The 26,704-nt window shown below is 36.7% G+C and overlaps 2 long non-coding RNA genes and 1 pseudogene across 5 annotated transcripts; 2 read left to right on the top strand and 1 right to left on the bottom strand.

Moving 5' to 3' along the window:
• Positions 1 to 4,927: 4,927 nt before the first annotated feature.
• On the top strand, positions 4,928 to 8,759 carry LOC112180156. Of its 3 annotated transcripts, XR_005803901.1 has the most exons (7): positions 4,928 to 5,163; positions 5,340 to 5,399; positions 5,848 to 6,024; positions 6,960 to 7,371; positions 7,467 to 7,511; positions 7,609 to 7,680; positions 7,812 to 8,756. It is a non-coding gene; the product is annotated as an uncharacterized LOC112180156 (long non-coding RNA). The 3 variants fall into 3 exon arrangements; XR_002928129.2 differs by lacking the exons at positions 4,928 to 5,163; positions 5,340 to 5,399; positions 5,848 to 6,024 and adding an exon at positions 6,077 to 6,319 and having other exon boundaries at positions 7,812 to 8,754; XR_005803899.1 differs by lacking the exons at positions 4,928 to 5,163; positions 5,340 to 5,399; positions 5,848 to 6,024 and having other exon boundaries at positions 6,331 to 7,371; positions 7,812 to 8,759.
• A 2,309-nt stretch (positions 8,760 to 11,068) lies between these two features.
• On the top strand, positions 11,069 to 16,780 carry LOC112181001. Of its 2 annotated transcripts, none has more exons than XR_002928591.2 (4): positions 11,069 to 11,498; positions 13,644 to 13,735; positions 14,035 to 14,268; positions 16,435 to 16,780. It is a non-coding gene; the product is annotated as an uncharacterized LOC112181001 (long non-coding RNA). The 2 variants fall into 2 exon arrangements; XR_005803399.1 differs by lacking the exon at positions 11,069 to 11,498 and adding an exon at positions 11,540 to 12,428.
• Positions 16,781 to 17,003: 223 nt separating this feature from the next.
• Positions 17,004 to 26,703, bottom strand: LOC112180184 (annotated as a pseudogene).
• Position 26,704: the final 1 nt, after the last annotated feature.

The raw sequence follows: 26,704 nt of genomic DNA, 5'->3' as shown, positions 1-26,704 counted from the left end.
TTCCACAACCAAGCTACAATATACTTTCTTACAAAAAGTAAAAGATAAAGAATAATATACGAGCAAGTTTTGGCTATGAGAAATGACATATTCCCACAGCCATGGTATGGGGCGACCAATTAACAAACAACTTTTAACCATTTCTCGGCTAGAATGGAAGTTGGCACCATCGAAACATCCAAAACACAACTGTAGATTAAGCATTGATCCAACTTGAAAAGAAACAAAAAAATTAAATCAACTCGAGGTTTTAATATCGACATTTCATTCTGGTATTTCTTGTATATATCTAACCACTATAAACGTAGATGAGGCCAAGTAAGCTAGGTTGAAAGTACAGTATACATGCCTAAGGTACAATCAAGTTATAGAGAGAATACGAAAGCATGCAGATTCACTCAAGCCCAAACCAATTAAGCAAGAAGCAGTCATTCACCAGGCGTCCTAACCAAGTTGTTTCATACTGACCTAAGGGCATCAAGGTGTGGAGGAGATGATGAAAATACTTTGTCTATACAGAACCCTTTCACCCACCTTTAATTTCCATGATATCTAAAATACTGTGACCGTCTTTTTCATACTTAGGTCATTAAAGCGATTCAAAGGAAATCCCATTTCAAGCATATATTTCACATATGCTAATTCTATTTTCGTTTGTTTTTCACCCTGTTATTAATCATTCATGAGAGAAGTTAAGTCTCTCACAATTGATGATTACAAAACCATTTATATCTATGTCAATCACACTTCTTATCCATAAAGTGATTCATTCTGATCCATTGGCAAGACCAACGAAATGATAGACATGCGAAGAAATGAACAACTCAAGCAAACAAGTTACTTTTTTTTAGAAAAGCAAACAGGTTTTTTTTTTTTTTTTGATTATTGCAAACAAGTTACTTATTTACTATATACTAAAGGTGGGTTACTGTATACTAGCTTCATATCAGTTGCCTGACACCTGTCTACTGTCTCAAAACTCCCGCGTCTTTGTTCTCGATACCTGGTCTGCTGCTCAGTCCTATCGTGTCTTCGCTACTTCACTGCACAGAGAGGTGGAGAGAGATAGCGAAGGAGGTGGCACTATTTGTTGGCATCTACGATTCGGATTTTATATTCCCTGTGTAAATCTGGAAGTCTCTATCTACACGGAGAGAGCAGAGGAAGGCGATAGAAGCTATTAAATCGTTGGGATCATCACGGGAAGAGGTTCGTTTCTGTTCAGTTTGGACAAGTGGTTGGCTGTTGGTTGCGTGGATTGTGAAAGGTTTAACATCGAAGGTATTACGTGGTAGATCTCTAGGTTTTTGGGTTTTCATTGGGGTTTTTAATGTAGTTGCTTTTGAATTGATATGGGTTTTCATGTTTTAGGGATATTGTTTGTTGTGGAATTTCTGATTTTAGTAATTGGTTGGAAGAGCTTGGAGGTGAGATTTTGATGTTTGGGCGATTTGAAAATTTGGTCTTCAATTAATATGGTTTCGATTTTTTTGGGTGATTGGTTTGTTTTGGGGTGCTCATGATCAGTTTGTTTTGATTTTGTAGGTTCTATGCAAAGGAGAGTCTCAATTGTTTTTCTGCCATTATTCCTGTATATGTTATTTGCTATTGGTTTCGTGTTCTATTGTTCTTCAGGTATGGAGTCAATGTGTTGTTGTTGTTGTTGTGGTATAATGAACATTGTGATCAATGATTGTTAGTATAGTAATCACAGATGAAAGGATATGTGGATTATGTGGTATGAAAGTGAAATTTCTATGTATAATTCCATTCTTCTTGCTTTCTTATTGATTTTCGTAGATGAATTGAGTGTAATAGATTTGGTTACTTAATTGGATGAATTGACATGTTTTTATAAGTTCCAAATGAACTGTAGCTATGGTTAGTATATAATATATATCCAGTGATGAATTTTTATTAGTTCATTGATTGATGTTAGTTGCTGACATTGACTGATATATGGAGAATGTTAAAAAGCACATATTCTAGAAACAATCTGGAAAGTTCAATCTGGCAAATCAAGTTGAACTGTTGTTGGAAGCATTTTTACTTTCTTCCTTTTGAAGAGGAAGCATTCTATATGAACTATCACAGTATGATTTTTTTATGAATTGTTCGTTTAATTAATACTTTTTAATTCAATTTTCAGACTATCAACTCAGCCACGATTGAGAGATAAAGAGATTGGGTGTGTTTCCCGCAGTTATGGAAAAAAAAGGACAAGAGGAGAAATTTAATCCCAAGGTCTGAGTGCTTTTGTTATCTGGGTTTTGTTCTTCTTTTGTTAAAGTTTATTTATTTTTATTTTTTTTGGTGAGAAGTTTGTTGGGTACTTGAATCACTGTGGTTGATGATTTTTGTTTTTTGTTTTTTTTTTAGAAGAAACAACTTTTTATTAAAAAAGCAAAAATCGAGATACAGGAAGGTGGACAAGGAGTCCGCTTTAATGATCTAAAGAGGGCAGCTAGGGCTATAGGCCTAGCATCTCGTCTAATAATACTAATCAAGGCTTAGGGGCTTATACTATAGCTGCTTGGTAGTTAAGTATAATGGAAGAAAGATTATAATCCTTGAATTCCTTAGAAATAGAAACCCATAAGGATGCCCAGAACTTGACTCTCTCCCACATGTCTTCCTTCTCCACCCCTCCATAGTTTTCAAATAATCTTTTATTTCTTTCCATCCAGACCACCCAAACTACAGCTAGCACCCCACAACCCCAAAGGGTTCTGGCCTTTTTACCTTTACCAAACACTATGAGGTTTTCTCTTAGCAAGTCATTTCTCTCTAATGGAGTTGTCCAGTCCACTCTTGCCTCCCAAAATAATTTTTTCCATAAGAAATTAGCCACTTCACAATGCACGAAGACATGATCAACACTTTCCCCTTGAGCTTTGCATAAAATGCACCAGTGAGGAGAAAAACAACTTCTTGGTCTTCTCCTTTGAAGAACATCACATGTATTTGTCTTCCCCAGTACCACAAGCCATCCCAAAATCTTCACCTTAGTAGGGACCTTGACCTTCCAAATAAACTTTGCAGGAGAAAAATTGGATCAGATCCACCACTAATTAAGAAGCTATGGAAAGATTTGCAAGAGAATTTCCCATTAGGCTCAAGCTTCCACCTCCTTTCATCTGGTTTGGACTCCACTAATTGGACATTTTCTAGCTTAACCATCAGTGAGGCAAACTCCTCAATCTCTTGATCATTAAAGTTTCTTCTGAACCCAAAGTCCCATCTCATTGGAAAATTGAGAGGGATAGCTAACCTTTCCACTGAATAGTTGGTGTGTCTTGATAGTCTGAACAACCTTGGAAAGTAGAATTTTAAGGGTTGATCCTCTAGCCAAGAGTCTTCCCAGAACCTCACTCTTTTGCCATTGCCTACAATTAGTTTATGACAGAGATAATATTGGCTTATTCCTGCTGAAATATCCTTCCAAGAACTTCTACTTGATCCACCCAAACTTGGCTTTGTGTCCCACCCATTCACATCATATCCATATTTGCTCCTTATTATAGCATGCCATAAGGACTCTCTCTCCAAAGGAAATCTCCAAAGCCATTTCCCTAGGAAAGACTTATTTTTTGCTAGTAGATTCCTGATTCCCAGCCCTCCTCTTTCTTTGCTTTTCGACACTATCTCCCAACTATTTTTGTTCATTTCAGTCATTATGTTTGATTGTTTGGTATCCGAGTTCTCAGAGTTTATGCATTTGATTGATCATGGGTAGGTTTGGCAATATGCTTCTCTATACCATTTGGTTCACACAGCAGCTCTCTCTCTCTTCCTTATAAAACTCTCTCTCTAATCATTGTTGTTCATAAAAAACGTATTCAATTTTTTGGTGAACAACATATATGGCTTTTAGACCTGAAATCTAATTCTTTGTTGTCTACTCTGCATCGAGTGATATAGGATGATTATGCAAGAATCATGATACAAGTTGATCTTGATTTTATTTGTTTACAGTTATGATTTAATGGTCAACCTGTAGTTTTGATTACAATAAAGTACAAATTCGTAGAACTTAACATCTTCATATCCGCTGATTACTTTCGTTTATTTATTGATGGTTTTGTTATTTCCCAGTCTAATAATATTTCCAGAATGACTGATTTCTAACACCTTATGGTTTTACCTGTAGTTTGGAGTCAAAATTCATCTAATATCACCTCTTTTCGGGATACTTGCTACATTGAGATTCTTCCTAAATACAGGAATGCTACATGAGGTATATTTCATTTGCTTACTTCATATATTGCTATAGTAAAACTTCTAAATAAAAGCCAGTCAAGGTTCTTTTGTCTTTGGTTCAGATTTGACCACTCTTTTGTGTTAGTAATATAGTGAGGGAAGATTGGTTAAAGAACATGGACATTAATTTCAATTTTGTTTTGTGCTGGAAAGAAGCATATGGTGAATCTTTGGTTGTTGTAGAGAGATGAATTAGTTTAGAAGAACATATTAAAATCTAGAGTTTATAGGAAGATTCTTCAATTGTATTTTTTTTCTTTTGTCAAACTTTTAAAATTGGTTTGCAGAGAAAGATGAATTAGCTTTGGAAATAAGGTTCTTTTGTCAACATGGATACATGTATATAAATTATAGGTAGTGGTTGTAATATTACACCTACCAAAACTACATGGCGCCTCGAACAGAAATCTGGAAAAGTAGATTATAAAATTTTGATAATTAGGGCTCAGCTTTCAGAGATCACTAAATAGTTATATCAGATAAAATAAATGTAAAGTTGAGGCCTAAACCAACAGTTGAGGTCTTCTCTTTTATGTAAAATAAATGTCAAGTTGAGGCCTAAACTAGCGCTGTTGAAGTGACGCTTTTACCCTTGGTTTTTATGTCAAATACGCTGTTATGCGTTGTTATTCGATGGCCGTTCTACCCTCCTTTGAGATTTTTTTGTTCTGCTGCATATCGATTTGATCTTCTTCTCTCTTCTAGAGCCCTCTACTCTAATCCCTCACACCCGGGTCAAAATCCACCTCAAAACCCAAAAATCACTACAAAAAAGAGCAACAGAGAAAGAGAGTTGTGAGCAGCAAGAACAGTGTTGATGACCATAGCTTCCAAAACAGAGCCGACCCAGAAGCTGGTTTTCTCAGACGAGCACAAAGCCACCATCTTTGCTACAGAACCAAGGTTAGCAATTGAATTTTCAAGGGCAAGCTTTGCTGTTTATGATTTTCTATTGGTTTGGTTCTCAGATTATAGGTTGTGAGGGACATGATTGTTGTTTTGTGATTGGCTTCTGCTGTTTCCTTCTTTCTTCTTTAATCATTTTTTGTATCGTTATTAACTCTCCTCTTCGTCTCCAGATTGATCTGAAGAATCTCGGTGATTGGATTTTGATTTGAGGAAGCTGAAAACGTATTTGGGTAATTAGTTTTCCATTCCTGTTTCTTTTTTCTTCCCCCCCCCTCTTTTTTTTTACTTTATTAGGGAGAGGTTTGGACTGGAAACAAGGGTTGCTACGTGCCCATCTTTCTTGCTTTCTTTAATATTCATAACAATGTTGAATTTCTTCATTTGAGTATTGCTGGATAATGAATTGGATAGTTTCAGGTATATATACTTTTAAAACATGCTTAAACTAATTTTGATATATAGCTAATGTCTTTACATTTTTTGGGCTATTATTATGATAAGAAGCTAGCTTTTTGAATCCCATAAGCAAACAGTATATTGCTTTATTTTACTGATTGAAGCTGTAGGTTTACACTGATCTTTATTTCAGCAAGGGTTTATATGTAACTAAATGAATCACTTTCTTCAAATGCTAGGCATGGATTTCAAAATATTTAAATTATGGTGGTTCTGTGGCAGGTTGAAACTCAATTTGAACAACAATGGGCGGATGGTAAGGTGGAAGAATGGGAAAATGCAATTCACGATGGTGAACATGTTCAGGATTAGCAGACTGTTATTCACCTTGACTATTTTCGCACAATAGAAGATGAAAAGCTAAAGGAGGTGATGGTGATACTAGAAGCTTAAAGATAAGTGAGTTAATAACTACTTTTAAAAGCTCAAAATCAGTAACGTGTTTGAAAGTCATGAGATAATTGATTTCGTTGAACCAGAGATAGCTCATCCCTCACCATTATATTGGTCTAAATTTGCTTATGGGAATCAAAAGTCTAATGTTTGTTACCAAATGTTTTATTTTTTACAAGTTATTCTTTCCGATGCATATGTTCCAGGTGAAGGGAGGGGAGCATAAGGTTATGTCATATATTCATCTTTAAAGAATGTTTCTTGGGTATGGTCCAAACACACATAATTGCTGTATGGTTTGGTGTATATCTCTCCTTTCGTTTATAAGTGAAGTTTACTATTATTCTTTCTGCATTGCCTTCAAACCACCCTTAATAATATGCAATTTGTCTCAACTATATCAAATTGCATTGGATAACATTAATAGTCTATTACCTAGCATGTAATAGTCTTTTAAGTTAATATACGCTTCCACACGCGCGTAAACTACAATGTATATTTTGCATATTTGCACAGCCCATATCATGTAGTGTGTTAAACACCCTTAATAGTATGCTTATGGCATTTTCACGTTGCCCTGCATTATATAAAGAGGGGCAAAACTCCCAGGCTGTTATTGAGGTAGGCTTAGTTGAGTGTAAACAATTGTGGACAAATGCAGTTCATTGTGGCACACTGAACAAGTCTCTTCCATGTTTCAATGGTGAGCTTCCTTTCAAGCTCTCCACTAGGTATGTGTAATTTTGTAAAATGAGTTTCGTTGGATTCATAAGATTTAGGTTTTTGGGTTGCTTGCATTTACCTATTTACTTATATTCTCATCTTACAATTACATTTACTTTTGGAAGGTATACGACTGTTAATTGATCAGAGGTGTTTTACCACTATTGAGTCAAAAGATGTGCTGATTCTAGATGTTTTCCTGTTTTCATTATACCCAGGTTCAATGATGCAATTGAGGGAAGAAAGGCTAGGGACAGCTAGCCCTGAGGTGGATGATGAGAAAAGAAGGTTGGCTGACTTATTGAAAGAAACAGGCAGACTTTGGAACAGAAAAGCCAGATCACTAGAGAACCTCCTTGAGGCCAACTCTGATGGTATAAACAATGATCGAATTAAGGTATGATAAGAATGGCTATCTGTTCAGGAACGAAATTTAGCTGGCTGTCTTCAATGGATCAGTTCTCGACAATAGCAAATAGAAGCATTGATGAAATCAAATTCACTTGGAATAGAATAATCAAAGCAGAAGCTGCAAGCTAAGCCAACTAAGACTCCAAATACTACTGAGTTTTGAGTTGGGATTTTTGGAATTTGATAATCGAAAGCCTCTGTATGCACCATGCTGAAAATGTACTCCCTCTTTCTCAATCACTCTTCTCTGTCTTTCTTTTTTCCCCCTCTAATTTTATTTATAAAAATTGTAATTTTTAATGTTTATTTTGAAGGGCACAACCAGGTTTTTGTTAAGTGTAATTCCAAGCTTCACAAAGGTAATTCCTTTATCACTCTTTTGCAGCTTCTGCTTATTGTAGTTATGTCTGGTTATAAGTGTTTGTTAATTGGTTTGATTGGTTTAATTTACTGCAGTGAAGACATAGGAACAATGAAGTTCAATTTGTTGGTGAGCTTAAACTCCAGGGTTATAGCTACCGGTTGAAGGTACCTTATGTGAATCCTTTTTCATTTGAAGAAGCCTAACATGTTGATTTACTTCTTATTTCTTGATAACAACACATATTATACACTTAATCGCCAATATATTAATATTGCTAATTTTCCTTCTCTCCCAGATTCGCCAGAAATAACAACAAATTTATGCTTTCAAATACTACTATATTCAGGTATGTCTTCAACACAAACACTATCTATTTACCTATTTCACATATGATCTCTCTAATTCTATATAGTAGACAAGTCCGCGATGAGCGGAAGACAACGAGCGAACCCTAGCGCTCGAGCAAGCGATGGCGGCGGCCTCCTCTCGTCTCGGGTAGAGTAGGCTGATCTGGCCCCTGGTACGATCGTCGTCGATGGTTGCAATGGTTTGGATCCTGGGGTTGTTTTCCGGGGGATGTTGGTGACGGGTTCTGGAGGATCTTTGCCCTCCTTGGTTCTGACAGGTTGGACGGAGAGCGGGACGTTGCGGCACTGTCAGAACCGGTCCCTTCCGTCGGTGGCAAGGGGGGTTGGAGTTCGGAGGTGCAACTGGTTTTTCCATCGACGGGCTTCGCTCATGCTCCTGCAAGGCGTGATCGAGGATTGCTGCAGCAGACTAGGCTGTTGCTCGATATGATGCTGTGACAGGATCTGCTGCCGGAGGACATGACGGTGGCTGAGGCACAGGTGCAGCAGGCTTCTCCTTGGTTGGCCTGGGCTCACGCTTAGGCTGATGAGGCAAGAAAGTCTTCCTGTTGAGCAAGCTCTGATTTGGGTATGGGCCTTTGGGCTTGGGCTCAGGTCAAGGCACTCTGGGCCCTAAATATTTTAGGGTATTGAGCCTGTGTGAGGTTGGATAAACTTCTATGAGTCTTTTATGACGTTTCTAGTGTTTTGCTTGTACCACAATTGCGTGATTGGCAAGTGAGGGCTAGTTGAATGATTTCTTTCCGTAGGAGGCGAGGTTTTTTCATTCTTGTATAGGCTCGCTTAATTGTGAGCGTCCCAGAGATATTTAATGGTGTGCTTTAGCTTAGTTAGGTTATACTGGATTTTTTTGCCGGGTTTCTTATGTAAGTTTTGGTAGACTACAACCTTTTTGCTGTTGATCTAATGATATCAACTTCTATTAAAAAAAAAAATCTCTCTAATTCTATTATGTATTTGCTTGAGATTCAAATACAATACAACTTATTATGTATTTACTTATGCAAATAATTAATTGAATTGCAGGTTTGACAACACACTGTAGCCATCCATTGAAAAGTTCTGATGCACCGAGTTTGGTTTGGATTTATTCATTGTAATGGAAAAATTTAGGTAAAGTGTGCCTGACCTCAAAAGGTAGCTTACCTAAATTTCTCCACCATTACCAAAAAATTTCACACCAGACCAAATGTATAAACCAAACCAAACCAAACCAAACCAAACCAAACCTTTTTTACCATACAACATTACAAAATCAATAATATTCTTATGTATAGAAACGATTAATTTTCTAAGCAATTCATTGATAATAGTAAATCCCGCAGCAGAGTGCGGACAATTTTGCTAGTATTAAGCTATTCAAGCCTTCCAAGTACTAGACTACTTCTTGCAATACTTGAATAAAAACAAGTACATCCAGATAGAAGTTTTCCTATTAAAAAAAAAAAAGGAGGAAAAAAAAAAGGGATCTCTTATAAGCCAAGAAGTACTGCTGAATCATTAGCAATAATGAGTTTCTTCAAGCATATAGATGAAACATAATGCAAATTTCTCATTGCATCACTAGTTACCAAAAAGAGGAAAAAGAAGTTGAGTCATGCCAGAGGTTAGAATTTTAAATGGAAACCTTGTGTTCGATCATAAGCTAACCTAGATTTCTTTCAAGGACATAATGCAGCAAGGCCAAACACTGAACAACTTAAATAATAAAGAACACGAAGGCATACAAACAACTAATACTGAATCAAACTACAGACCAAAAGTATTAATTCCAAGCCTATAGTAATCGAGAAGCAGGGTGGCTTTTTCATCAAGATCGGTTGCAAGCACTTGCTCAGTACTCCTCCGGAAGGATAAGTCGATCTTTAATTCCTAAAGCAGTATTCTTGTTTCTGAACACTCAATATCACGTACAATCAACAAGGGGAGCCCTTCTGAGTCTAAGCATTCTCTTTTCACTCAAGCTAAATCTTTACCCTATTCTCAAAAAAATAAAATAAAATAAAAGCTAAATCTTTACCCACTTTTGAAAGCAACACAACCTTAGAGAGCCCCATAAAATCAAGCCTGCTAATATTGTTACCACCTCTAGAGCCAAGCCTTCATTTTACTATCTTTTCGTACTCTGATGAGAAAAATACGCAAGGATGTTATTCGAATAGTCCGTATAATAGTTTATTGAAAAAGACTGCAAATTACTTTTAATTAATTCCTAAATTAATTAATATCTAAAAGATTCATTTTTATTTTAAAATATGTGTAAAATACGGAAAAATTATAAAATTTATGTTTAATAATTTGTTCAAGGAGCCGATGCTAATAAGTGATAAGGACAAACTGATCAAAGACGACAATTTTGGCAGTAGGAAGTACACAATTAATGTTTACAGGATTACCAGTTCTTGTCAAATTTAGTGTAATTTTTTATTTTATTTTTTACTTTTTTGAGAATGAAACTTTATTGAAAAAGATCAATATAGTATATAGGAATGGAACAACCATCCTTACATTACAAGACATAGTCTCTAAATCAGCCTGCTTACAGGCATTCAATCAAGGAGGATAATCCTCAAACCAAGTACAGACTTCTCGATGCTACTTTGCGTGATTTGCTAGTGCATGTGCAGTGCGTTAGTGCCACTACATTCTTTCAGAACTATGGGAGCGAAAGGTGCCCATCAGGTTATTTTCTAGCTCTTAGATCGCATGAACCAATAGCTTGTGCATCCGATTTCATTTCTATATGAGTATATCCCTGCTCCAATGCTAGTTCCAACTTTTCACTTATTATGTTCTTTTTTGCAAATTAAATTATTTTGTAGAAAGTTGAAATTGAAGATAGAAGATGAATATATATATGTGAATATGTATGTAGCTCATTTGTACAGTCAATTATATATTGCGTAATTTTAATTTGGCATTTCATGACATATATTCATGATGAATTTAAATGCTGAGTACACTGATATCTGACTCCACCATTTAATCCAGGCACAAAATGTTGAGCAAAACATTTGGTTAGCTACGCCGTCGAAACTCCAAAGTGACCCCTTGTTTTTGTTTTGCCATATATTTGGGCCCCGTGAAGATAATAAATATTAAAAAAAAAAAACATGACACGTCAGCTTGGTATTTTGCGATATATACCATACTTGGTGGACAAGTGAAAGGTGTGAAAGGCTGCTATATTGGGTAAAGTTGATAGTCCAAACCCGCTCCTCTCTCCTCTCTCCTCTCTCTCTCTCTCTGAACCCTAAAAACCTCCTCCTCTCACCTCAGCTCAGCTTCAGATCCCGATTTAGTTGTTGGGGATTTAGTTTCACGCCCAAAAATATGCCAATCTTTATACATAGTCACAACCATAGCCATAGCAGATTGTTCACTTGCTTATCTCGATACTTATTGGGTTCACTGGAGGAGAGAAGAACAGCAGATCTCATTCTGTATTTTTATCTGTTAGATCCTTAAGGCCTTAGGGTCTCTGGATCCTTATATAGCCACAAATACCTTAAGGTTTTGCTGAGACCCGAATTTAGATGGAATGTATAACAGAGATCAACTGAAGCTAAGGAAGATGGATGTCCTCCTTCCTTCACATCCTCCGGCGCCTCCAGGTATTTTTTATAAATTTAATTTACAGGCCAATTGATATTTTTGTATTGCATTCGACCCGGGTCAATTTCTTAGTGATTCATATCCTAGGCTGACTGGGCCGAATGCCATATGGGTATATGTTAGGCTTGACTCGGCCTGGCCCGATTCCGATTTGCATACAAATTTATCTTTTTTCTTGGGGTTTGTTTCAACTTTACCCTTCTTCCTATAAAACCCAAAATGAAGGCACTCGACACACTCACTCACTTCCGTCTTATATCTTTCTGCTTGCATTCTTGCATATTCTCCTTTTCTTTCCTCATCCTGTTGCCCCCTTTCATTCCCAACCCATATGGAGATAATCTGCCATATATTCCAATTAGAACTACATTATTGACCCAAACGATCCGAACCCACAGTGAGTGGCTTTCTCCGTGTAATTGAGAACCCGTATTATAATCCTCATCCAGGCATCAATTTCGGCCGTCTCAGTTTGAGCATTTCTGCTTTCCCGTGTTCTTGCCGAAATTGATGCTAGGGATGCATTCTCAATTACACAGGAAAAGCCACTGGGGTAGATGACGGGTGGGTTCGGGTTGTTTAGGTCAATATTATAGTTCTGATTTGGAACATATGGCGGATTATCTCCATATGCGTTGGGAATGAAAGGGGCCATTGTTGTTTTCCCCGTGTTCTTGCCGAAATTGATGTCCGGGATGAGGATTACAATACGGGTTCTCAACACGGGGAAAGCCACTGGGGTAGATGACGGGTGAGTTCGGGTCGTTTGGGAAGGGAACCCATGAAAGGCGAAAAATCATGGTCTGAGGCTCCTAATAAGCCTAGGAACCACAAGAACACGGGAAAGGAGAAATGCTTTGATGAGTCTCATTATAGTCGATGAGATGCCAAGATGGTTAGGCTTGTGATGCGGCTGAGCGGCTGGGATGGTGGGGTGGCTGTTTAGGATCCCGATCCCTTGGTGTTGTTTGTTTTCATCGTTCTTCGTTTGTGTTTTTGTTTATTTTGTTGTGGTGTCTGTTTAATCGTTCTTAGTTTTTGTTTTCGCATATTTTGTAACTTAATTTAATGTTGTAATGTAATGTTGGGAGTCCTGAACATAGATGTTGTGTCAACTATAGTGTTGTAGTATTCGTGTGGTCTTTTTAATTTGATGCTTGAATAAATACATGATCTTCGTGTGGTCTTTTAATTACAAATTGTGGTAAGTGTGGTAAGTGATTCTCAACTTCTGCATTACGAATTGTGTGGCTCAATTGATTTATGAGTTTGAGTTGTGAATGGAATGTGAGGTCTTTGCAGCTGATTTATCAATGTGGTGAATTGCAATTAATAATTTTTTATGCCGAATTATATTCAGGTGATTGAGCAGTCGGGAGTAGTTGAGGTTTCTGGACCATGTTACAGAATTATATTGCGTTTGATTGCCTGTGTCTATTAAATTTGCTTTGTGTGGTTTATATATTACAAATACTCTTTTCAATGCTATTGGTGATAAATAATTGTTACTTTTGATTGGCCTGGTGTGTTATGTGTTTTTATGAATGTGACTTCGTTACTATATGGCTCATTGCCATGGCATTTTACTCCCATCAGGCCACAGATTGCTGCTATGATTTTCGAATGGATTTGGAAAGGATCATTTGCTTATCGGAATCAACCATCTAAGTTGATTTCCACTGTAAAGAACAGTAAAAGAAAAAATGAGAAACAGGACATTCACTCTCTCTATCAATTATCAAATGCTGAATTGAATTTTGGATATGCATATACCTAATTAACTTTGATTTCCTTACCTTACCTTTGTATTAACCCTCTAGCAGATTCTGTTAGTGTTTTTATTTTAAGGGGGTTTTTTTTATACCTTAAAATAAGTATGCAATAAATTGAGTATGCATAAATTTTTTAAGGTTTTTTTTACACCTGTTTTCAGCTTTTCAGTATGTAATAAATTGAGCCTTTTTCTGTTGTTTTTGGATATGGATATGGATATGGTTCGTTTTAGTTTTTCGATCTGAATCAGATTTGTTTCTTTTTTATTGCACAGGAAATTTTTGCAAATTTTAATAAGATGTTCTCACTTTTGTGTTATTAATTTGAAGGTTTCGTTGACTTTTCTGCATTTTCTTTGTGTTCAAATGCAGCTTGCGATGGCTGGGGTTTTTGGTGTTGGGTTTGTTTTGGATTGCTTGCTTTTGGTCCATAAAGCTTGGTGATCAGTTTTCTGTAATTTTAGGTCAGAAATTGAAACTTAAATGACGTGTTTGTGCAATATCATTATTTAAATTCTGCATGTGTGTATTCTTCTCTGGAAAGAAGAACATGGATTGGTGAATTAGTAGTTTATATCAAACCCAAATCAGTATCAATGCAAACATTGCTGCTTAGCTTCTTCCTCAAATTAAACCCATTTCTATTACTACTATTTGTTACCAATTCTGAGTTTTCAAAAAACACAGTCAATAGTTATGCACCTGCAGAACTAGTAACCATTGTGAATCAGGTTTGAGGCTTATTTAAATGAGTTGTTGATAGGTATAGCTTGGCTCAATCACAACTGGTGCTTCCATATGGTGTGAGGTGTTGCAGCTACTAGCCGAGGATTAAAGCAGAAAGTGGAATTGAAGGTCAACATAATTTCAATGAATGTTGACAGTCCTTAACAATATGGTTTCAAGGTTATTCGCAAACTCTGTTTTCTTTTTCCATCATGCACAAGTTCTGAGGACGCTTGGCAACTTCAGCTCCTCCGGTGAAACTAATTTGCAGGTAATTTCTTTTATGCTCGGATTTATTCTTCTTCAAATTTCTGTTCTTCGTCCTCAGTTTTTATTATGAATTTGGATGATGGGTTTTGTTGGATTTTGGTTGTTCTTATGGGTTTTGTTTAGGGTAAATAGATTGATGAAGCCTTTTTTTAGTGTTAGCTGCTCCACTTCATGTTAAATGCATTTTCCTTCTTCATGTTCATATTCGTTAAAGTCATGGCAAACTTTATCAAACAGAATAGGCCTCCCTGTGTTTGTTTTTTTCATGATGATGCTGTTGAGGCTCCCAGTGTTTGTTAATCCGATAGAAGGGACTGAAAAGTTCATGATATATGCTGTTTTGAAGCTGTTATTTATTTTCTGTTTTCAGATCTTATAAGATTTTGAGTGTATTGGAGTTTACTCTTACTGTACATTTTCGAAAGCAAGAGGGGGAGGTTGCAATCATATTCTGGGTTTCTCCTTAAAGGTTGTACTGGTTTGTAGAACAATGTTATGGATGGTTTATGTCTATCTAGGAACAGCACTAGGTTGCAATGTATGAGAGTAATAATGGTGAGTTTTCTGTGCCTTTTGAGATAACAAGCATGATGCAGGACAGCACAAGGTGGGTTACTGCCCTATAATTGTGATAAGCCTTAGATGGTAAAAACTTAAGTAAAGGAAAGAGGTGTTTAGCGAGGACAAAAAGATAGTGTTATGGTTTTGGGTAGTTCTGGAGAAATTATAGAGGTTTGAAATAATAGGGAGGTGAAGAGAGACTTGGGAAAGAGATCTCAAGGCACTACGACTCTAGGAAAATGGTGAAATCTGTTTGTCAAAGTTTTTAGGTCATGTCATTGAACCATAAAGTGAGTTGTTCCTAAGAATTTCATTTAAGTTACAAGTAATAATTAAGATAAATTGTGGGATTGTCTGTTTTTGAGTCAAATGGTCATTACTTGCATCTGGGTTTTATCCGTTTTGGATGTTTGGAGGTTTAATTTTGAGATAGGGCTTCATGATCTACATAGTCTCTGCAAGCCATGCAAGACTGAGTGCTTGACAGCCTAAAGATCACTGGGAGAGTTAGCAATGAATTTCTTACCTTCTCTGTTGCAATGGAGTTAGCAGATTTTCATTAAAGTTGAACCCTAACTGATTGTATTTTTCTGGAAATACTTTCCCTGCCAACCAAACAAAATCAAGGAGTGATATTATTCCTGGGGGATGTTGGGCCAAGGTTTCTATTACATTTACATACATGCATTCTGAATTTAGAAACCCATATGAACTGTAGGCATAATATATAGTACTATGTATTCTGAATTTCTGATCACATGAAGGATCAAAATAGTTTTAAAGCATTAAATGTTCGTATACTCCAGTATTAGATATTAGCATATAGAAAATATGAACTTGGGCATCTTCCTCTTATTGCCGGATTCTATGTCCTGCCAACCAGCTATTTTGGTCTTTTCTCTTGAAAAAGTTATCGGTTAGTTAGATTTTTTTCTTATGGTTTGTTTCACCGTCGCTTTCATACATATTTGTTGGTTAATGTGATGATTTTTGCATTGCAAGTTGAAATTTTAGCACAAAATTCAAATAAATGCAGTCATGATTAAGTAATGTAAATACATAAATCAATGACAACAAATGAATGTGAATTTGGTGCATTTCTAATTGGCAATGACTATAGTCTGCCACCCCCTGATTGCATTGGATTACTTTACACAACTAAATAAACTTACTTCAGTTCTACTATAAATATCAAATTCTTTCCAAGACATTGGAATACATATTTTTAGATAAGAAAATTATAGTGTACTGAATTTTAATTGATCTGATTTGAGTTAGCATCTTATGTCTGCAAACGAACAGCAATTCCAATTCTGATATGGTTTTTTAAATTCTGTTCATTTCTTCGGCATATTTTTGTTTCGATAGCAGCAATTCTTTAGTTTTCATGGGGAAGTTAACAAAGTTTATTTTTGATACCGTTTTCAGTTTGTTATTGTGGAGCTCTGATGTTGTTAAATGAATACCATGTAAATGAACCGGCTGTTGAACATTCGAATTTTATGTGGTTATCTATGGCATCAGATACGTTGCATGGTCTGTTTGATTTTGCATTCAATCTTATGAATTTTTTTTATGTCCAATTTATTCTGATTCATTCTTCCAGATTTACAGGTGGGGAGTAACATCCTTCCAATTCAGAAAGTCCTCCATGTACATACTGAAACGAATAGATTTTGCCTTTTTTCTCTTTGAAGGAGAGCTGGACAGGGGAGAGCTTGGATATGTATAATGGGTATTTTTCAGCCTTTCGCCTCCTTTCATATGAAAACAGTCACAAGTTCTTAAAAAATAACAAAAAGTACTACAACTTCTTACCCCGCAGCATCGCACAGGTTCTTCTTCTAATTAACAACTATGTATGGAAGGAGGCAAAGAGAAAAACAGTGCAAAATTTTCATTATGAATGTTTCAATTCCCATTGACCAATCCAAGTCATGGATTATCTATTACTAATGAGCCTTCCAACTCTCCTTGCAATGTATAATTTCAGAGAGGTCGTTATATATCATTTTAGTTTAACCACCAACGGGAATTTTGTCAACATATCTTCTGCTTCGGCCACCTAGTTAGTAAAGATGAGTGAGCTGTGATTTAGTTTTTCCTCCTGCACAACAAAAATAGTCAGATGACTAGAAATATGAACACAGTATGCTCACTTGGGGCTAGGCAACAACAAACCTACACTTAAAATAGTTTGGAGGTATATATAAATCAAAGAACTAGCTTTGAACACGTGACAAGGGTTTACAAGAACAAAACACAGCAACGAAAAGTAAGTGACTAAGAGGAGAACTCATAATCTCTAAATCCTTGGCATCAAGTAAGTGAATACAAGGTATCAACTCCCTGATACATCTTCGCCAAATATAGGATTGCAGACGTTTTGTAGCTTTTTCATCTTATTCTCAATTTCTTCAAGAGTCCAAGGTTGGTTATCATTCTCAAGCCAGTGAATTACTTTTCCAACCTCATCCGCAATTTTCTTCATGACTTCTGGTTCAATATTTGAGTGATTATAAATTCTTCGCCTCTGGTCATGTGCATAGTTTTCCAACAGTCTTAGCCTCCATTTTCTTCTTATACACATTGTCCTCTAAACTGTACTTCTCTACACTCCTTGACCATCCTTTCGATTTCCTTCTTAGATAACCTGTCTCTGTAGTTTGTCGTGATTATGATCTTGCTCTTATTTCCCATTAGCTTTTCCTCAGCAGAGACAACCAAAATTCCATTATTATCAATCTCAAAACAAATGCTGATATCCAGCACTCCCTTTAATACAGGACGGATGCCTGAGAACTCAAATGTACCCAACAATGTGTTATCTCTGGGTGTTCGTCTTTCACCCTCGTACACAGCATGACAGCAATCGTCATACATGTTTGTCCACTAAAAGAAGTTGTGTAAAATCTTTCTTTCTTGGCGGGGATGGCAATGTTACTTGGGATAAAAACATCCATAACTCCCGTAAAATTTCTTATACCAAGAGAAAGTGGAGTGACATCCAATAGCAGTAAATCCTGAACCTTCTCAATATTACCTTCACCGCTCATAATTGCAGCTTGTACAGCTGCACCATATGCAACTGCCTCATCAGGATTGATGCTTTTGCAAAGCTCCTTACCATTGAAAAAATCCTCCAACAATTGTTGTACTTTGGGAATTCTAGTAGATGTAGATCCACCAACAAGTACAACATCATGAACGATGCTCTTGTCCATTTTAGCATCTCTCAAACACTTTTCGACCGGTTCCATGCATTTTGTAAAAATATCCATGTTGAGCTCATCAAATTTTGCCCAGGTTATTTTGGAGTAAAAGTCAATACCTTCACATAAAGAATCAATTTCAATGATAGTTAGGATTGTTACTGATGTCCTTTCCGTGCTTCCTCTTAAACTCTTGTATGAAATAGGTCACCATTCTGTTGTCAAAATCTTCACCCCCAAGATGAGTATCTCCTGCAGTAGCTTTCACCTCAAAAATTCCTTCTTCAATCTTGAGGAGAGAAACATCAAAAGTACCACCACCAAGATCAAATATAAGAACATTTTTTCCACGAACAATTGTGCCTTTTTGGTTAAGACCATAGGCAATGGCAGCTGCCGTTGGCTCATTGATAATACGTATGACATTCAGACCGGCAATCAAACCAGCATCTTTTATAGCCTGTCGCGGAAAGTCATTGAAGTATGCCGGCACAGTTATAACAACATCTTTTGCTGTTGATCCGATGTAGGCCTCTGCGCATTTTAACGAGAATCACTGAAGATATTTCCTCAGCAGCAAACTTCTTCTTCACATTATTGTAGTTGACCAAAATTACGGGTTTGTCCCTCACACCACGAACCTTGAAAGGCCACATCTTCATGTCACTCCTAACAGAGAGAACCTCCTACCAATCAAAGGAAAATAATAAAGGAAAAGACGAACTTTCCTAAAACCTTCAAAGTCAAAACGTTTTTAGGAGGTCCTAAAACCTTTGAACTGTGGTACACTTTTCGCTGAGTTCTCGTATATCCTTATGTTTGCACTGTTGATGATCAATGCTAATCTATATATAATGCTCAGTTGTTTTTATATTGCTTCCAACCCCATGGATAGAATATGAACGAAGGTCATATGTTTGAAACAAATCAGTCGAACTCATGTAGTATAATGATGCGGTGATGCCGCCACAACAGTGTTTGTCGAGGCAGATCCCAATAACATGTAGCACTTTTCAGTGGTTTCTATGTTTGTTAATTACTCACTACTTACCCACTGGTGTTTCAAATCTAAAGAAGCAGTCCCAATAACATGTAGCACTTCCAGTGGTTTCTATGTTTGGTAAATTACTCACTACTTACCCATTGGTGTTTCAAATCTAAAGAAGCAGATCCCAATAACATGTAGCATAGAACCCTGATCTTCTCACACGAACTCCACTTATTATAGCCTTGATCTTGCCGGTCTTATGCCAACGAACAGTCTGTGCTTCGAGCCATGCTTTCTGTCTATCCTGCTATGCTTCTGCTGACCTGTAGAATATGCATTACATGTTTTATGAAATAAATGGAAGCTACTTGCATCTTTCTTTGCACCTGAAACAAAACCAAGTAAAATGATCATAATATTAGCTCTATGAAATAAAAAGAAGAATCACACTGTACACAACTATTCATCCTTGTACACAAAAAGATTGGCTCATTAGCAGACACCATTACTCTCAAGCCTTAAATTTCCTCCAATCCTAATATCACTGTCAATGAAATCCACAGCCACTGATACACAAAGATGTACAAAACCAACACAAATATTCTCCCAGACCATAGCAGAAAATGATCGAATTCTTCAATGAAAGAGCTTAGACTGACTCTGACAGAAACACAACATGATGTACAAAATATTCGCATTACATAAATCATTACCACAACATAATATAGGCATATTCAGCAGACCTTATTATTACGAACCTCCATTCCATGCGTGATAGCCTCATTTTCAGACATCATGGCTGTGATTGAAAATGCTGTAGCTAGCAATCATTCATACATTTTGAAACAGAAAAATAATTAGTTAAAACTTAAAAGACAGCTACAGAATCAAAGTTCCATGATTTCCATTGTCTTTAAATTATTATGGATGAGATCTTGAACATGGTTATTTTGTTGGTTTGTACCATCTTGGTCGACATAAAAGATACTCATTATCAAAACTCCGAAAGAAACCCCCAAACCAAAAAACAAAACAAATAAGAGCTTTACCTTTCCTTCAGGAACAGAATACTCCCACAAAATAATGGCACCCCCAGCAACTCCAGAGAGCAAATAATGTCATACACAGCTAAAAGGATGAAGGTAAAGCTGTTAGCTTGAACAATGATTCTGAACAGTAAACTTTGAATGCAAACCCGATAAGTAGCTATCTTACCTTTGAAAAACTTATTACTTGGAAGCCATTGAGTGCAATTAACAGAAGCCTTGTGACCCGGAAGCGTAGTCAAAATTTGAGCAGTCTGCACAACCCTAAAGCCCAGAGAAAGTATCACCTTGCTCTTGGTAAACAGAGAGAGTATCTGTTTTCTCTTATGGATCAGAGAGAGCATCCCCTTGCTCTGGTTGCACAGGGATAGCATCCCCTTCTGCGGAGTGCGGTTGAGGCTCCTCTTGAGGGGGTTCCTGAATATCATCCACCACATGGGATACCATCTATATGCTTCAACAAAGCAAAGTAAAAGCTCTTGTAAATACGTCATTCATCAATGTTCTGGACAGTATGGTGACTTCCTCAAGAACAAGACGGTAGAATTCCAGTTGCAAGCATTTATTTTTGTTTGTGTTGCAAGAATCATACCTCATGCTTGAAATTACTCTAGGCTAATACTTGCTTTGCATCTTCCACACCTTCACATCAGTTCCGTTATTCCACAACTCTTCAATTATCTATCCGCAGCCGCCTTAGTTCACCCTGGAAGGTGGGGCTAGAAGTTAGTGTTCTATATGCAGGATTTCTTATGTCTTGGGAATGCGACCAAGCTCCCACAAGGCACCACCACTGATCATGTTTTTTGCATTTGTTCCTGAAAGATAGTGAACTCTACATTTTTCAGCAAACTTTCTACAGAGAATTAGCTTGTTCATGGTGGGATAATAAAAAAGAGGAAGGAAAGCTTACCATGTCGTGATAAGTGGCCTAGTGCTAACTCAATGAGGCACTTGATTGGTGAGGATTATTAGCATTATGTACAATCATAAAAGTGCACTGTCCCCAATCAGAAGAGACCTTCCATTTTTGGTCCCCCTATAATTAAATAACCAGATTAGCTCAGTCCAAAGGATGATTAAACTGTATATGTTTCAATGCAATAATTCTTTAATAGTATTCGATAAGCACAGAATACAACTGAAGTCTTGAAGACAACCACAGGAAGACCTTTTTAATAGGCTTTTACCTTGTGTAGATGCCCTAGACTCGAATTTTGTGAAATTTGCAATCCCACAGGCAACTTGTGCAAGAACATCTGGATGCCCACATCTGACCATTCCTAGCAATGCCTTAATGCCACCTTCTGCACTTAGCTTGCTCTGTAATTTATCTGAACAATGCAATTTCATTGGTGTTAGTGACAGCAGAATATACGACATAAAATTAGTCTTTATCTGGAAAGTAGATAAAGAAACACCCTGCTGAAGAATGATGTAGATCCTACTTTTAGCATTTGATGTGATTAAGAATATCATTAGGAAATTGACTACGGATTTGAACCATTTGACAAAGAGATTTACAGAAATTCATGAAAGTATTTGTAAGTGAACTAGCAAGGATTTTATTATGTTTGACAGGCCTCATAATTAGGTCATGATGTAATTTTCTTCAGACTGGAGCATAGAAGTTTAAAATGAAACCCCAGCTTCTCTCTAGTTTTTCTTCACTATCCGTTCCCTCTTTCTCTTCTTTTCTCCCTCTTCTATTATCTCTAGAGAAATAGTTCTCTGTTTTTAGTGAACCAGACACAGTATATAGCAAAACGACAATAGACACAAGTGCGAAGAAAGTTTCTCACAATAGAAATATGATTAACAAATCTAATTCTGGTGCAGCCTCTACTGTAACTTCAACAGCTAAAAGTCTGTTCGCTACATTCTCATGCAATTCTAAGTAGGAGTAAGCTTTCATAAGATTTACTTGAACTCATTTAGAACTTCTTGCAAGTTGCAACTTGGTGTAATCTAGAATTAAAAAAAGTCGAAGAAATGAACTTCAAAGAGGTTAGAAAGTTTACTGTTTCCGCAAAGATTAGCAATGGCTCCAGCAACCATTCGAAGGGTTTCTGGATCTTCACCATTGGCTACTGTGATAGATAACAAACTAATCACCCCTTGATTCATTATCAGCTCCTGGTTGGTTTCAGAGTTCAAAGCCAAATTAAAGACCAGATTTTATCAGCCAATATTTGCAATATCTACGAAGAATCATGAACTAGGGACCAATATTTTTACCATCATTGCTAAATTTGCAATGGCACCTGCCGCAACTCTATGTATAGTTTCTCAGAGGTTTTGAGTCAACAAAGATGTGAGAACGCCAGCTTCTACAATTTCTCCTCATATGCTTCTGCAAATTATGGGGGAGCAGTTATTATTGCTTGCTATACATTATAGTGATGCAATGAAGTGATCGTGTCAGATCTGGAGATCGAGCTTTATTCAACATATAAACGAATAAGAAATCTACATATAGAACCGGTTCAACAGCAAAATATTCTGACCCAAAATATATTACAAGGGAAGAGGGACCCAATTTTTATACACAGCATTAGAAGCTACTATAGATAACAGATGAACTCAGTTTCACCACAAAAAATAATTTATAAATCTTTACCTATCTTTTCATCTAACCATACTTGCCTTGTTACCAAGGAGTACTAACTGCTAGTTGGACCACGAAACAGAACATACATCTTTAACTTTCACATAGCCAAGCTATTGATGTTTGCTTCATGAATCTTTTTATTCCAAAACAATTAGCATGAATCATTCTCAGGCCAATTGATCATTACTTGAAGCCAAATTCCCTCTAGCATCTTCAATAGTCGCTCTGTTTAACAACATATTTGGAAAAGGAAAAAGATCTTAAGAAATCAATTGTGCTAGTTTTTTATCTTCTTTTATCCCAGATAACTCGCACAGATCTTCTGGTATTGAGTGGTCCTTTGAAACTAAATGATATTCTACTTCAAGCATAAAACACATACTTCTACATATGCAATTACTCTGTAGTCTCTACATCTGAACAGATGTTCTTAAAAGAGATTACGCATTATGCCACATGTAATATCAGTAACATGCTGGTGCATTGATTTTGAGAATTCAGAATATAAGCATGTAATATGGCAGTAGCAAGGCAAGGAAGATGAACGAGGTAGAGAATTGAAATCACCTTCAGCAGCAAAGATTTTCTACAACTTAGAAGGCATGAATTTGCACATCATTGTCTTCAGCTTCAAGTAATGACAAGATCTTATGCAATCCCACTAAAAATATTATTTACCATTAGTAATAGATACACAAAAGATAAGCAAGAGAAAAAGTTAATGAATATTATACAATATAGCATCAAGTGAAAATAAGCGAGCACTAGAGCCAACTGCAACCTTGTTTGAAGATTTTTGCTATTGAGGCTATGACCTCATTTCCTGAATCCTTGAGCTGTAGATGCCTAACTTGAGTCATGAGGGAGTCAAGGTCACCAACTTTTCCAAGCCCACTCCTATCAAGTTGTCTACTTGTCTGCAAGAGCATATGTGTTAATGCACATTTTAGGACTGTGGAAACCATGGAATTGCATGAAATGGGGCTATTTAATACCCAATGAAATAAATATTATAATACAAAAAGGTAGAGGAAAGGATTGTCCCGGTTCATATGCAAAGTGTTGGTTCCATTTCAAAACGTTAAATTCTCCAGCATTACAAATTTTGTGAGAGTTGACTGTCTCAAAAAGTTCTTGGAAACATAAAGTTCTAGTACAATGGATTTGTGATTAAAGAAATTGCATATTCAAGTAATTTGGCGAATGGAAACTAATTTAGACCTCATTCCAAAATTTCCTTTTATACCTAAACCATTGCAACACTATTCAGATTGTCCACAGATATGGCCTCATTACCTTTCTAACTTCCTTACAAAGATATTACATCCCTTAGCCTGCCTGGTCAGCACTGCAGAAATTCAGGGCAAGGCTTGTTGCACTAGTTACACTAAGGCATGTCTCTCTAAAAGATGTCACCCCATTTGGAGCTAGAGTGCTTGCGGATGGCATGCATCCCTCATGGTTAGAAAGTGATAAATGATACTAGGTTTTGACTTGAAGCATCTTAGCCAGACCACACCAGTCACAGAACAAGACCATATATTTATCATTTCTCACCAGCACCAACGAGAAATAAAGATACTAATAACTATAATCTTTATTTCTGACCAGGGGATGATACTCTAATTAAAAACTCCATTGGAAGAAAAGGGGAGTTGGACCATTACTTTTTGAAGAGGTAATAATTTTCATTTTTAAATACCAACCGGAGATATTTAAGTCAATTATTGGTGTTTTTAGTCCTCATTTCATCCATAAAAATTTACAATTCCTACAGCAGAGAAAAAATTTCAATGAAAGTTAGAACAAGGAAATAGATGATTTCCAACAAGAGTTTTAAAATTTACATATAGCATACCTCACCAGCATCAAGGCTTCGTTGCAACAACTGACAGTGAAGTGTTGCTATTCTCCTTCAAGTTTCTCCTTCTGATGTGCCGCATCTTTCAGCATCTTACGAAGCTTTAAGATCTCTGAATTTCCAGCTGCCTACCACATCAAAAGAATTTCTCTATGTAACATCCGCAAGATTTCAAAGATAGGTTCAATGATATGATATCAGAATCATTAAACTGGTGATAAAATGCACCTCTAACCTCTACCATTGAGTCAGTTGACTCTAAACATTACTGGCTTCCTCTTCAGCAGCCTTCCTAAGACTTGTCTCAACCTGGAGCAACTTTCTTAAGTTATCAATTTCCTCAACATGCAACCTGCAAATCTATGTATAATAAACTTGTTAGGAATACTCCAAAACACAACATTTCTGTACAAGACTAAAAAATCGAATTGGCAGGTAATAAGAAAATATAGATCAAGGGACCACTACTTGATCGGTGGGAAAAACTTAATGTGAAAGGCAGCTGGAAACCAAGATAACTTTGTGCTTAAAATGACAAAAAAGAAGCAGCAAGCAATCTTCATTTACACACAATGTATTCCAATCACCAATTGTCCATAGCATTTAACTTTTGACCTTGATAAAATGCATCATGATATGTTACTTCCCCGCATGCACTAGATAAAAGCTGCAGGAACATCTTTAGAGCCACAAACAGAAGAAATTCATGTGGGTGAGTATCAATAATACCCATACCCTCCCAGTGACAAAACTTTTCCATATTAGCAGAACGTGTAGCAAGTATTATCCACATAAGGTGTTGCGGGTAGTACCTGTACCCAACCTACCAGGTAACCTGTTTACCTTCTTTTGAACTGTTTATACCTTTTTCACTGATATGTACATACATATATAAAGCACCAAGTTGATTATTCTTTCTACTGCAGTTTTTCTTCCCAGAATTCTGCAATTCCATATGGATTGATCATTGAAAATAAAAAATCATTGCAAAGCCAACCGGCGGCATTCAAAACAGATCTACCAATTGATTTACCCACTTTTCTCATTTAAACAGGTAAATAACAGTGAGAAAGAGAAGTATAAATATAATAGGTCTCACTCAACCTGATTAATTCACAATCCATAGAAGATAAGAAATTTCAACTACAAGCCAGAAACTCATGTGAAACACAAACAAATTCACTATGAAACTACACAATTATTCAAGTCATAAAGCATCAAAGTTGATGACCTCGACACCTGGTAACAACTACTGAGGCATCTACCATCATGGACTTCATCTCATCCAAAGCAACAAGGATATCGATCTCCCTTTCGAATCCAAGGTTCTGTTCTCCAAAGATTTCATGGCATCTCCCATTTTTTCACACTCCCTCTTCTGCTTCTCCTTATCCGCTTCCTGAAAACAAAACAACATATACAAATCGAGTCATTAAACAGCGTCCACAACAGCATAACAAAACCTGAAAACAAAAAACACATTTAAGAAGCACTATGCTTCAAAATCAACACTCAAATAAACATACTTTCCTACCATAATTATTCTAAATTTGTTTACCAAAACAAAAATCAGCAACAATGAAAAAAAAAAAAAAGGAAGCAGAAGAAACCCCAAAAGCTAAAATTGACTAACCTTGACCAATCTGGGATCAAAAACCACATCAGCCCGGTTCTGAAGTAATGCCACGGATGCCCTAAACACGGCATTGACGCTCTGCAAAGCTCCTACAACCGAATTGTGGTAGCTCAGATGATGTATTAACCAATCCAAAGGCTGCCTCAATTCGAACTCTTGAGAAGGCCTTAGGATCAAAGAACAAAACTTGATAAAACTACACTCCTCATGATACATGATTCCACAAGCTAATATAACTATGAAATTGATAATACCTTGGAGTCAATAAGAAAGTTATGCAGAGCATTAACTGCGCAATTGCACGTTAATGCTGAGGTAAGTACTCAAGCATCGCAATTGCTTGTGCCTGAGCAACAACATCTTTGTCCTTCGCAATTGCACGTGCTCAAGCATTTCAAACATTGTCTTACCCTTCAGATTCCCATCACGTGCTCATCGCAAGCAATACGGACCTTAATGAAGACCGAAACGTTCAACGAAGCGACCAGTATATATTTAAAGAATTATTCTATTCTATATATC

The sequence above is a fragment of the Rosa chinensis genome, chromosome 7 (assembly GCF_002994745.2).
Source record: "Rosa chinensis cultivar Old Blush chromosome 7, RchiOBHm-V2, whole genome shotgun sequence".
Classification (NCBI taxonomy): domain Eukaryota; kingdom Viridiplantae; phylum Streptophyta; class Magnoliopsida; order Rosales; family Rosaceae; genus Rosa; species Rosa chinensis.
Note: the sequence above shows the minus strand (reverse complement) of the source record. Positions and strands in the feature narration are given on the sequence as shown.